The following is a 14,282-nucleotide window of genomic DNA, read 5'->3' as shown; positions in this document are numbered from 1 at the left end:
GCTGATGCTTCACAAAATGGCCTTGGGCTGTCTGCCTCCAATACCGCAAACCGGTGGCATTTGCATCCAGGGCCCTCACCGACACGGAGACAAGATATGCACAAATTGAAAAAGAGCTGTTGGCGCTTGTCTTTGCTTGCAAACGTTTTCATGACTTTATCTATGGCCATCCTGTCGTGATTGAAACAGATCATCAACCCCTCATCACCATCCTGAAGAAACCCATACACTCTGCCTCATCCCGCATACAAAGCATGATGCTTAAGCTCCAAAGGTACAATTTGGATGTTATTTACAAGCCAGGTAAAGAAATGTATGTTGCTGACACACTGTCCAGGGCATTCCTGCCTTCCACTGACTTGGGCAGCACTGAGGACGAGTTCGAGGTCATGGCTGTGGAAGTCCTTCCCACCAAACCAGTAGCGCACGCAGGGGGGTTTCTAAGTACCCAGAAACCCCCCCAGGAGTCTAAGGACCCTAGGCTGAAAGCTGAGGCTCTCCTCTTTCCATGGGTAGAAAAATTTTAAAAAATCGGCTCTTGGGAACCGGAGATATCTGACTTCAAAGCAGTGGTCCCCATCCAAGCCTGTTAATTGCTCTTCCCAGTCAGATATTTCAGGTTCTGTCTGACTTAAAGGGTATATTCCAAAAGCTGGGACTCTCCCCCTTTGATGGACACTATTAGCTTGTCTCTACTGTTCTCAGAACCAGAGATATCAGCCTTCCAGCAGCTGGTTACTGCTTCAGCTCCACACACCTGGTATGTAGTTTTATATACTCGTTGGCAGATTGCTCTGCCTCCTGAACTCTGATCCCCCAGTCCCAGTACCATTTGGTAGGTGGGATTCTCTAATTTTCAATTCCATTAAAATCTAAGAAATCTATTTCCGGGAACTGGAGATATCTGCAGTCAAGCAAGCTGTCCTCCCACCAGAAAATTGTGAATAATAAGCCCACTCCACTATACACCCCTCCTCTGCGTATTAAACATCCTCTACCACCCTGGAAGTTATGTATCAGGGCTCCTTCATTCAGCCCAATGCCCCCTTCTCACACCCCATCTCCCACCATCTGTGCAGTAAAGGGGTAATTAGTGGAAATTACTGATCCAGGCCCTAAATGCTAAGCGGTTGATATAATACCCCCTAACACCCGCGGGACATCAAAGCTTCCGCTCATAGCACCCCCTACCCCTACCGCTGGAGGATAGTTAGGGGCCCCAATCAGGGCTGGCAACAGAAATCTTGGGGCCCTGTACAATTATATTTCTGGGGCCCCCACCTAATGCCAAATCCACACAACCCTCTTCTGTACGAGCCTCATTTAACCTTTTGCTGCTCCAGATCCTGCTTTCAGGTGCAGACTTCTCTCGTTCTCAGTCCTGTTGGCCTGGCTCCTGGCTGCTGCCTTCTGCTGGCCTGTCACTTTCACAAAAGACGACCGAGCACTACGAGCAGGCACGGAACAGACGACTCGTGCATGTGCTATAAAGTACAGGCAGGGGCGTAACTAACTATTTAGCGCCCCCCCGCCGCACATTTATTCGCCCACCCCCACACACACACACACACACCTAACCTGCCCCCCCTTCTTACCCGCGGTCTGCGTCTCGCCCGGCTCTCTGTCGGGACATTCCTGACCGTCAGGGTCCCGGCCGGCTCCTGCTGCTACAATGAAAACGGACTCTTAGAAAATGGCTGCCCCCATACTGCAGACAGAAAACTGTCTGCAGTATGGGGGCAGCCATTTTCTAATTGTCAGTTTTCATTGCAGCAGGAGCCGGCCGGGACCGTGACGGTCAGGAAGGTCCCGACAGAGAGCCGGGCGAGACGCAGACCGCGGGTAACTATAGCCCCGCAGCCCCTCTGGTGGCGCCCCCAATTTCTCTGCGCCCCCCCGCCACCGCGGGGGCTGCGGAGCTATAGTTACGCCACTGAGTACAGGAGCCAGAGACTGAGGCTACAGTGCCAGCGGTGGGTATGGCTGTGTGCCTGCGGCCACAGGCCATGTGCACACACAGAGTAGTTGGCTCTGAGCACCGAACGGCAGGGCGCACACACAGTAGACAGCAGTGTCTCACAGTGAGTCAGTCAGACTCAGCCACACACAGATGGTGCACAGTAGACGGCCTGGCCGCGAGGGTCACTGACAGGCCAGCGGCTGTGATGGGGCATGGAAGCTCTGGGGCCCTTGAGATTGCTGGGGCCCGTCACACTTTTCCCCTTTGACCCCCCTGTCGCCTGCCCTGGCCCCAATACATTGCTATGCCCAGGGATCTACACTGCTGTTGCTGCCCCTGTATGTGTGTGTGTGTATATATATATAAATATATATATTATTATTATTTATATACATTTGGTCTATCTATAATACTTTAACTGACCCGGCATATACTGGGTCACCTAAGTATCCATCTCCGTGCTTTGCTCCGCCCCTCTGGAAACCCCCTTCTGAAAATCCTGTGTTTGCCCCTGCAAACGGATGGAGGAGCTGCGTGCAGCCACTAGCACAGATGAGCTCTTCCAGCGTCTTGCTGATCATCCTCAATGGCTGACCACCCTCATCCAGAGACTTGCCCCACTGTCTACGTCCCTTCTTTTGCATGAGGGATGAACTCACCATAGTTGATGGTGTCATTATGCGAGGTCACCGCTTTGTGATCCCAGCTGCTTTACAGTCCTCATACACCCAGCAGTTGCACCAGGGCCATGTAGGCCTGGAAGCCACCAAGCAAAGGGCCCGAGAAACTGCGTTCTGGCCCTCTATGTATGGTGACATCGAACGGTCCGTGTCTCTTTGTGCCCCTTGCAATGCACTGCGTCCACATCAGCCACGGGAGCCTATGCTGCTCCACGACATCCCGGACCTTCCTTGGTCCATCCTGGCAGCTGACTTATTTGAATGGAGGGGGAAGGAGTACATGGTGCTTGTGAACTCTTACTCAGGCTGGTTCGAAATAAACTACCTCACCACCACCACAAGCCTGATGGTAATTTCAAAACTGAAAAGGCACTTTGCAGCACATGGCACTCCACAGCAGCTCATCACTGATAATGCCATGCAATTCAAGAGCAGAGAGTTCGCAGAGTTTGCCAATACTTGGGACTGTCAGCATATCACCAGTAGTCCCCACTATTCACAATCCAATGGGTTGGTGGAGCGAACAGTTCGCTCAGCAAAGCACTTAATGGAGAAGTGTGCACGAGATGGCTCAGACATATACCTAGCCCTACTCAACCTGAGAAACACACACAGAGACGGGTAACCCTCCCCTGCACAGTGTTTGTTGGCACGGCGCACCCGCACAGCACTTCCCATGGCAAAGCAGCTCCTGCAGCCCAGAGTGTAATCCCAAGTGAGTGATTGCATCAACAGACGCAGAGCAGGCTCCAAGGCGTCCTACGACAGATCGGCACATCGCCTGCCACCACTTTCTCCAGGCCAACCTGTTCGCATACAGACTGAGCAAGGCTTTGATAGAACAGCAGTGGTGCAGCGTCCAGCAGAGCGTCCTAATAGTTATGTGGTGCAGTCTAACAATACCTTTTATGAGCGCAACCGCCGGCACCTACTGAGCACAGCTGAAGAGGACTCTGCACAGCCGGGTCCATCAGTTACTGCCACTGCTTCAACCAATGCTAGTGATGATTCACATAATTTGGACAATTCCATACCAGAGACCTTACCGGTGGCAGAGCCCTCCCAAACTGTTGAGGACAATCCCATGGGTTCACAGCACACCATCACCAGGTACAGGAGGGTGTCCAAGCCCAATCCCAAGTTCCAAGACTTTGTTATTTAGTATTTTCCTGCATCTTTATCTTTATTGTTGTTCACAATTGTTATATCCATGCATGTTGTGTCCTCTCAGTTAAAAGGGGGGATGTAGATGCATCTGATGCATCTTGGTCTTTGTAGTACCCAGGTATTGACATCACTTCCGGTCACACGGCTGGCCGGGCAGTCAGTGTTAGCCGGAGCTGGAATAAATACGCACCTGATTGAAGCTGCACAGGTGTCCGTGAGTTTCCTTGATACGCACACATCTACAGCCATCAACTGTGATGACACACCTTTCTTATAAATGAACTATTGCAATGTTTTGTGAATTGCGCACTCACTGGTGATGTTGTGGACCTCTTGTTGATGTTTAAACAAATGTAAGGCAACACTGTTTGTAAATAAAATTGTATTTATTAATACTTAAAAGGTGCATACACTCTGATGGTGCGGGGTTAATGGGGATGGTGGGTGTCCCTGTTGTAATATTGTCACAGGGACCTTCCAAGCTGCAGATCTCACTTTGTGTCTTCTGCAGAATGGTGTGGGGTATTGCAGCTGTGCTGCAGGGTTTGATTCACTCAGCAGGATCCCGATGGTTTGGCAATGCACGGGGTCTTTTCTCTGCTGATGTGTGGAGCCTGGGTGGGGGGTTATTAGGGTAACTTGCAGAGCAAATCGGGGTGTGGATGGGTAGCAGCAGGTCAGCAGGATCCCGTGGTTTGGCAATGCACGGGGTCTTTTCTCTGCTGATGTGTGGAAGCTATATGGGGGGTTGAGAGGGTAACTTGCAGGGCAAATCGGGGTGTGGATGGGTAGCAACAGTCCTTTGGTTTCAGCGGGAGTCTCTTGCAGGAAAAAGAAATGTCATTGAGGTCAAGGCAAGTGTATGGTGGTACCGGGGGCTGGCGTCCCTAACCCACCGGTGGTGCACCGTGCACTTACCCGATACCTGGGCTTGCTTCCTGCAGGGTATAGGAACCGCGTCTTCTCCTTAGGTGTTCGCCGGCGTCCTCACTTCCTCGCGATCGCCGGCAGTGGATCCACACAGCTGTTCCGGTTACTCGCGGCACTTCCGGGTTCGGCTTTGCGGCGTCGCCCGGGGTGTCGTGGGTCCCGTTTGCTGTGTGTGCTCAACTCCTCCTGGAGGAGACTGGTGTGTGGGTGAGTGGATGCAGGACTTGGTGTCCTTAGGTCCAACGCGTTTCGGCACGTTTGTGCCTTTGTCAAGGATGCAGTATGATTCCAATGTTCCTGTATTTCTACCCGCCTTCCTGTAATGTCATTGGATGGGGATACGTTTGTGGGCGGGGTTGATATCTGTCAGCTGTTATGCTGCTGGTCTGTATAGTGACACGGCCAGTTGTGTTGCGTTAGCGGGATTTGCTGTGTAGACCCGCTCTTGCATGTCGACTGTGTTGACATGTGTGTTGGATCAGACTAATTCAGTTGCCCAGTTGTCTGTATGCTCTATTACTGTTAGTCAAGCATTAAATAAGATCATATGAGGTCTCAACATCGGCTGTGATAAGAGTGCTAGGGTTGGAGTGCTTAAGTTAAAACAAAAAAAAAAAAAAAATATAAAATTTTTTTTGTGATTTGAGCAGGTTATAGATAGGATGATGAAGGTTGGTGTGTGGTAGATGTGGTGACTCCTACAGACAGTATGAGGTTGGTATTTCTAACCCAAGGACAGTGGGTTAGCATATGCTATACGGAGATGGGTTGACCTGTTGCAATCCATAATATATGGGTGGTCGTACCTGGTGGTGGGATACTGAGGCGTTGTTCTAAAGTTTTATAGTTATATTCTTAAATGGATGCTTGTTAGCGAGTGTGCATTAATGGAATTGGATACACTCTCATCTCTACATACCTGTGTGTACCCTAGTGTGGGTTATGTGACATGTACACAGTTGTGTATATTTTCTAGTCCTTCAATATTTGTACCAGTGTGTTCTGACCTATACCACGTCACTAATATTAAAGTCTAAGTTATGTCCTTTGGGTTTCATTGTTTGTAATTTGTAGATCCACCTTAATTCTTCTTTGTTTATTTTCTTGAAGTAGTCCCCCCCTCTCCAATTGTGTGGAACTTGGGTGATGGCAGTGAATGTGATCCCTGTGGGATCTCTATTGTGTATTTCGTGAAAATGTTGCGACAGGCTATGTTGTTCCAATCCTTTTTTAATGTTGCGGATGTGCTCGTACATTCTTGTCTTTAAGGGTCTTATTGTTCTCCCTATATACTGTTTATTGCAAGGGCATGATATTAAGTATACCACCCCTTTTGTGTGGCATGACATTTCTTGTTTAATGGGGTAGGTCTGTCCCGTGGTGTGTGACGTTATGTTTGTCACTTTTCTCTGTCCTTTTTTATCTGCTGTTCTACAGGCTATACATGTCCCGCAGTAGTGGAATCCCGGTGTTTGGGATTTCCCGTCAATTTTGCTTTGTGTGAGGTTTCTGGGTGGTATATGGTTGTGTACCAATTGTTTTTTAAGATCAGGTGCTTTTCTGTATACTATTTTCGGTTTCTCCGTTAGTGTCTCTGCTAGTACGTCGTCTTGTTTTAAAATGTGCCAGTGTTTGTTTACTATTTGTTTAATCTGTTTGGCTGAATCGTTATATTGGGTGATGAAAAATGGGCCTTCTTTTGTCTTGGTGTCTACTGTCTTCTGGGTTTTATTTATGAGTGTCGATCTGTCTACTGTCAATACTTTGTTGTAGGCCTCGTCTACTGTCTGCAAATTATATTTCTTTTCAATGAATTTGTGTTTGAGTTCTTGTCCTTGTTGTTTGTATTCTTCTATTGTGGAACAGTTTCTCCTGATGCGTGTGAACTGTCCAACTGGTATGTTGTTGATCCAGTTGGGGTGGTGACTGCTGGTAGATAAGATGTAGCTATTGACATCCACAGGTTTGTGAAATGTCCTGGTGGCTAATGTGTTATTATCAATGTATATTTCTAAATCCAGAAATTCTACCTTAGATTGGCTGTAATGTGTAGTGAAGGAAAGGTTGATATTGTTACTGTTGAGATGTTTGTTGAATTTGAGTAGTTCTTCCTCTGTCCCCTCCCATATGAACAGTACATCATCTATGTACCTGCGCCAGAGGACGAGATTTGCCCCGAAGTCATGCCCCCTCCATATGTTCTCCTCTTCCCACTTACTCATAAAGAGGTTGGCATAGCTCGGGGCAAACCTCGTCCCCATCGCTGTCCCCTTTACCTGTAGATAGAATTGGTTATCGAACCAAGTGTAATTGTGGTTGAGTATGTAATTGATGGAATCAAGAATGAATTTGGTCTGCTCCTGTGGTATGGTTTTGTCTGATTCCAAAAAGTGTCTGGCTGCGTCTATTCCATGTGTGTGTTCTATTATTGTGTAGAGGGAAGTGACATCGCTTGTAGCTAGCCACATTCCCTCCTTCCATTGTATTTCTGAGAGTGTCTGTAGTGTGTGAGTGGTGTCCCTGAGGTATGATTTTTGTATGCTGACATGTTTCTGTAGGAATGTGTCTATGTATCTTGACAAGTTTGATGTTATTGAGTCGATGCCTGATATTATGGGTCGTCCCGGTGGGTTTATGGTATCTTTATGAATTTTTGGTAGCTGATAGAAAACTGGTATTACTGGGTTGGTGGGGTTGATGTAGTCAAATTCTTTTTTGTTTAGTATGCCTAGGCTCAATCCCTCATTTAGTAGTGCTTTTAATTCCTCTTTGTATTTTGATGTTGGGTCTCCTTTGAGTGTGTGGTATGTTGTCTTGTCTCCTAGCAACCTGAGTGATTCTTCTGTGTATTTTGCTGTGTCCATGACGACAAGTCCCCCCCCTTTGTCTGCGGGTTTCAGTGTCAGTTCTTTGTTGTCCCTTATTGATATGATCGCTTCTCTCTCTGCTTTTGTGAGGTTGGGTTTAGTCTTGTTTTTGTTTGTGGTGTCTAATTTCTCCATATCTGAGATTACCATTTGTTCGAATGTATTTATGAGGTGTCCCCTTACGTAAGTCGGATTGAATGTTGATGGTTTTTTAAGAGTTGTGTGTTTGTAGGGGTCTTCCGGGATTTTGGGTGTGTATTGTACGGTCTCTCTGGCATAGTATTTTTTAAGTGTGAGTTTCCTGGTGAATGATTTGATGTCAAGGTATGTTTCGAATTTGTCTAATTTATGTGTTGGGGCGAATTTGAGGCCCTTTTGTAGGGCTGTTTTGGCAGGTGTGGTCAAATGCGTACTACTCAGGTTGAATATGCCTTTGTTCTCATTAGAGTTATGTGTTTGTTCTACTGGTTCTCCGTGGGGTTTCTTGGTCTTGTTGTGTTGTCCTCCTCTACATCCTCTCCTATGTCCGCTAGTTTTCTTTTCTGTTGTGCTGTGCTTCTCATGGGTGTTTGTGTCTGGCAGGCGGCAAGGCCTGCCTCTATGTCTAAAAAATTGATATCCCATTGTGGTTGTTTTGTGGCGTCTTCTTGTGTGTGATCTACCTCTATTTGTTGTGTTTGTCGGTCTCCTCCCCCTTTTCCTATGTCTCTGGGTCCTGTATCCTCTCCTCTTTGTTGTGTGATACACCCCATTCCTAGTGATTGTCTCGCTGTCTCTGCGTAATCTATCTGTTCTACTCCATGTATTGAAAAGGAGGAGTCCCCCTCTGAAGCACATGTTTCCTCAGAGTGTTCTTCCTCTGTCTCTATCTCTGAATCTCTCTCAGTGTTAGTGTGTATGGCTTTCATGTATTGTTGGTATGTTAATTTGACGTTGCTACTGGGGTGTCTGTATATCTTAATTTGAGTATTTGAGGGGTTTGTGAGGAGGTGTTTTTTGATGTTTGTTTTCTTGTTTTTATTTTTATTATGTGCTGCGGTCTGGTGCCTTATGGGTGATGTTTTATTCTTTTTGTCAGTATTCCTGGTTTTAATCCCCCATTTATCCCTGAGGAATTTGGATTTTTTCTTTGCTATTATGCTATCTTCTCCTTTGTTGAGTCTAGCTTTGGTAATCTGTTCTATGGTCTTGTAGTCTCCATCAGTCGTGTGGGGTTCCAATGTTTTGTGTAACTGATCTATTTCTGTGTCAAGTTGGTCTAGGTCTTTCTCGTGTTGTTCTATCAGAAGTTTGACTAATTGTATGGACCCACGACACCCCGGGCGACGCCGCAAAGCCGAACCCGGAAGTGCCGCGAGTAACCGGAACAGCTGTGTGGATCCACTGCCGGCGATCGCGAGGAAGTGAGGACGCCGGCGAACACCTAAGGAGAAGACGCGGTTCCTATCCCCTGCAGGAAGCAAGCCCAGGTATCGGGTAAGTGCACGGTGCACCACCGGTGGGTTAGGGACGCCAGCCCCCGGTACCACCATACACTTGCCTTGACCTCAATGACATTTCTTTTTCCTGCAAGAGACTCCCGCTGAAACCAAAGGACTGTTGCTACCCATCCACACCCCGATTTGCCCTGCAAGTTACCCTCTCAACCCCCCATATAGCTTCCACACATCAGCAGAGAAAAGACCCCGTGCATTGCCAAACCACGGGATCCTGCTGACCTGCTGCTACCCATCCACACCCCGATTTGCTCTGCAAGTTACCCTAATAACCCCCCACCCAGGCTCCACACATCAGCAGAGAAAAGACCCCGTGCATTGCCAAACCATCGGGATCCTGCTGAGTGAATCAAACCCTGCAGCACAGCTGCAATACCCCACACCATTCTGCAGAAGACACAAAGTGAGATCTGCAGCTTGGAAGGTCCCTGTGACAATATTACAACAGGGACACCCACCATCCCCATTAACCCCGCACCATCAGAGTGTATGCACCTTTTAAGTATTAATAAATACAATTTTATTTACAAACAGTGTTGCCTTACATTTGTTTAAACATCAACAAGAGGTCCACAACATCACCAGTGAGTGCGCAATTCACAAAACATTGCAATACTTACCCCAGGGTTCAGTAGGCGAAAGAACCCAGAATCTGCTGCACCACGAAGCACAGTACCAATAGTGGAGCGCAAGACCAACCCCCTAGAACCACAGAATTGTTTATTTTGCCTACGGTTCTTGCAGCAGACACTAATCACACATAAGGGGAGAACCAACATAGACTCTAATGGGAATCCTTGACCTCAGGAATAACAGAATAGATAGGGCCAAAAACACTTTTGCACAATTTGACCAGACTGCATCTGTACTGACAAAGGGACAAGACATACAGACACGTATCTTTAAATTAGAGAAATTACTTAACAAAGAGTCCAAACTGTGGTGGGATACCTTTGCATTACAGTGGTATCTAGACCAAAACACGCTACCAAAAGGTTTACAGATTAAAAAGAAACCCACTTGCAACCTAGACAATGAGGACTTTATGAATAAATGGAACACCATTCTCAAAAACAACTCCATACAATTAGTCAAACTTCTGATAGAACAACACGAGAAAGACCTAGACCAACTTGACACAGAAATAGATCAGTTACACAAAACATTGGAACCCCACACGACTGATGGAGACTACAAGACCATAGAACAGATTACCAAAGCTAGACTCAACAAAGGAGAAGATAGCATAATAGCAAAGAAAAAATCCAAATTCCTCAGGGATAAATGGGGGATTAAAACCAGGAATACTGACAAAAAGAATAAAACATCACCCATAAGGCACCAGACCGCAGCACATAATAAAAATAAAAACAAGAAAACAAACATCAAAAAACACCTCCTCACAAACCCCTCAAATACTCAAATTAAGATATACAGACACCCCAGTAGCAACGTCAAATTAACATACCAACAATACATGAAAGCCATACACACTAACACTGAGAGAGATTCAGAGATAGAGACAGAGGAAGAACACTCTGAGGAAACATGTGCTTCAGAGGGGGACTCCTCCTTTTCAATACATGGAGTAGAACAGATAGATTACGCAGAGACAGCGAGACAATCACTAGGAATGGGGTGTATCACACAACAAAGAGGAGAGGATACAGGACCCAGAGACATAGGAAAAGGGGGAGGAGACCGACAAACACAACAAATAGAGGTAGATCACACACAAGAAGACGCCACAAAACAACCACAATGGGATATCAATTTTTTAGACATAGAGGCAGGCCTTGCCGCCTGCCAGACACAAACACCCATGAGAAGCACAGCACAACAGAAAAGAAAACTAGCGGACATAGGAGAGGATGTAGAGGAGGACAACACAACAAGACCAAGAAACCCCACGGAGAACCAGTAGAACAAACACATAACTCTAATGAGAACAAAGGCATATTCAACCTGAGTAGTACGCATTTGACCACACCTGCCAAAACAGCCCTACAAAAGGGCCTCAAATTCGCCCCAACACATAAATTAGACAAATTCGAAACATACCTTGACATCAAATCATTCACCAGGAAACTCACACTTAAAAAATACTATGCCAGAGAGACCGTACAATACACACCCAAAATCCCGGAAGACCCCTACAAACACACAACTCTTAAAAAACCATCAACATTCAATCCGACTTACGTAAGGGGACACCTCATAAATACATTCGAACAAATGGTAATCTCAGATATGGAGAAATTAGACACCACAAACAAAAACAAGACTAAACCCAACCTCACAAAAGCAGAGAGAGAAGCGATCATATCAATAAGGGACAACAAAGAACTGACACTGAAACCCGCAGACAAAGGGGGGGGACTTGTCGTCATGGACACAGCAAAATACACAGAAGAATCACTCAGGTTGCTAGGAGACAAGACAACATACCACACACTCAAAGGAGACCCAACATCAAAATACAAAGAGGAATTAAAAGCACTACTAAATGAGGGATTGAGCCTAGGCATACTAAACAAAAAAGAATTTGACTACATCAACCCCACCAACCCAGTAATACCAGTTTTCTATCAGCTACCAAAAATTCATAAAGATACCATAAACCCACCGGGACGACCCATAATATCAGGCATCGACTCAATAACATCAAACTTGTCAAGATACATAGACACATTCCTACAGAAACATGTCAGCATACAAAAATCATACCTCAGGGACACCACTCACACACTACAGACACTCTCAGAAATACAATGGAAGGAGGGAATGTGGCTAGCTACAAGCGATGTCACTTCCCTCTACACAATAATAGAACACACACATGGAATAGACGCAGCCAGACACTTTTTGGAATCAGACAAAACCATACCACAGGAGCAGACCAAATTCATTCTTGATTCCATCAATTACATACTCAACCACAATTACACTTGGTTCGATAACCAATTCTATCTACAGGTAAAGGGGACAGCGATGGGGACGAGGTTTGCCCCGAGCTATGCCAACCTCTTTATGAGTAAGTGGGAAGAGGAGAACATATGGAGGGGGCATGACTTCGGGGCAAATCTCGTCCTCTGGCGCAGGTACATAGATGATGTACTGTTCATATGGGAGGGGACAGAGGAAGAACTACTCAAATTCAACAAACATCTCAACAGTAACAATATCAACCTTTCCTTCACTACACATTACAGCCAATCTAAGGTAGAATTTCTGGATTTAGAAATATACATTGATAATAACACATTAGCCACCAGGACATTTCACAAACCTGTGGATGTCAATAGCTACATCTTATCTACCAGCAGTCACCACCCCAACTGGATCAACAACATACCAGTTGGACAGTTCACACGCATCAGGAGAAACTGTTCCACAATAGAAGAATACAAACAACAAGGACAAGAACTCAAACACAAATTCATTGAAAAGAAATATAATTTGCAGACAGTAGACGAGGCCTACAACAAAGTATTGACAGTAGACAGATCGACACTCATAAATAAAACCCAGAAGACAGTAGACACCAAGACAAAAGAAGGCCCATTTTTCATCACCCAATATAACGATTCAGCCAAACAGATTAAACAAATAGTAAACAAACACTGGCACATTTTAAAACAAGACGACGTACTAGCAGAGACACTAACGGAGAAACCGAAAATAGTATACAGAAAAGCACCTGATCTTAAAAAACAATTGGTACACAACCATATACCACCCAGAAACCTCACACAAAGCAAAATTGACGGGAAATCCCAAACACCGGGATTCCACTACTGCGGGACATGTATAGCCTGTAGAACAGCAGATAAAAAAGGACAGAGAAAAGTGACAAACATAACGTCACACACCACGGGACAGACCTACCCCATTAAACAAGAAATGTCATGCCACACAAAAGGGGTGGTATACTTAATATCATGCCCTTGCAATAAACAGTATATAGGGAGAACAATAAGACCCTTAAAGACAAGAATGTACGAGCACATCCGCAACATTAAAAAAGGATTGGAACAACATAGCCTGTCGCAACATTTTCACGAAATACACAATAGAGATCCCACAGGGATCACATTCACTGCCATCACCCAAGTTCCACACAATTGGAGAGGGGGGGACTACTTCAAGAAAATAAACAAAGAAGAATTAAGGTGGATCTACAAATTACAAACAATGAAACCCAAAGGACATAACTTAGACTTTAATATTAGTGACGTGGTATAGGTCAGAACACACTGGTACAAATATTGAAGGACTAGAAAATATACACAACTGTGTACATGTCACATAACCCACACTAGGGTACACACAGGTATGTAGAGATGAGAGTGTATCCAATTCCATTAATGCACACTCGCTAACAAGCATCCATTTAAGAATATAACTATAAAACTTTAGAACAACGTCTCAGTATCCCACCACCAGGTACGACCACCCATATATTATGGATTGCAACAGGTCAACCCATCTCCGTATAGCATATGCTAACCCACTGTCCTTGGGTTAGAAATACCAACCTCATACTGTCTGTAGGAGTCACCACATCTACCACACACCAACCTTCATCATCCTATCTATAACCTGCTCAAATCACAAAAAAAAATTTATATTTTTTTTTTTTTTTGTTTTAACTTAAGCACTCCAACCCTAGCACTCTTATCACAGCCGATGTTGAGACCTCATATGATCTTATTTAATGCTTGACTAACAGTAATAGAGCATACAGACAACTGGGCAACTGAATTAGTCTGATCCAACACACATGTCAACACAGTCGACATGCAAGAGCGGGTCTACACAGCAAATCCCGCTAACGCAACACAACTGGCCGTGTCACTATACAGACCAGCAGCATAACAGCTGACAGATATCAACCCCGCCCACAAACGTATCCCCATCCAATGACATTACAGGAAGGCGGGTAGAAATACAGGAACATTGGAATCATACTGCATCCTTGACAAAGGCACAAACGTGCCGAAACGCGTTGGACCTAAGGACACCAAGTCCTGCATCCACTCACCCACACACCAGTCTCCTCCAGGAGGAGTTGAGCACACACAGCAAACGGGACCCACGACACCCCGGGCGACGCCGCAAAGCCGAACCCGGAAGTGCCGCGAGTAACCGGAACAGCTGTGTGGATCCACTGCCGGCGATC

The sequence above is a fragment of the Crinia signifera genome, chromosome 4, assembly GCF_055691185.1.
Source record: "Crinia signifera chromosome 4, ASM5569118v1, whole genome shotgun sequence".
Lineage (NCBI taxonomy): Eukaryota > Metazoa > Chordata > Amphibia > Anura > Myobatrachidae > Crinia > Crinia signifera.
The sequence above is the reverse complement of the archived record's forward strand: the minus strand, read 5'-3'. Positions refer to the sequence as shown.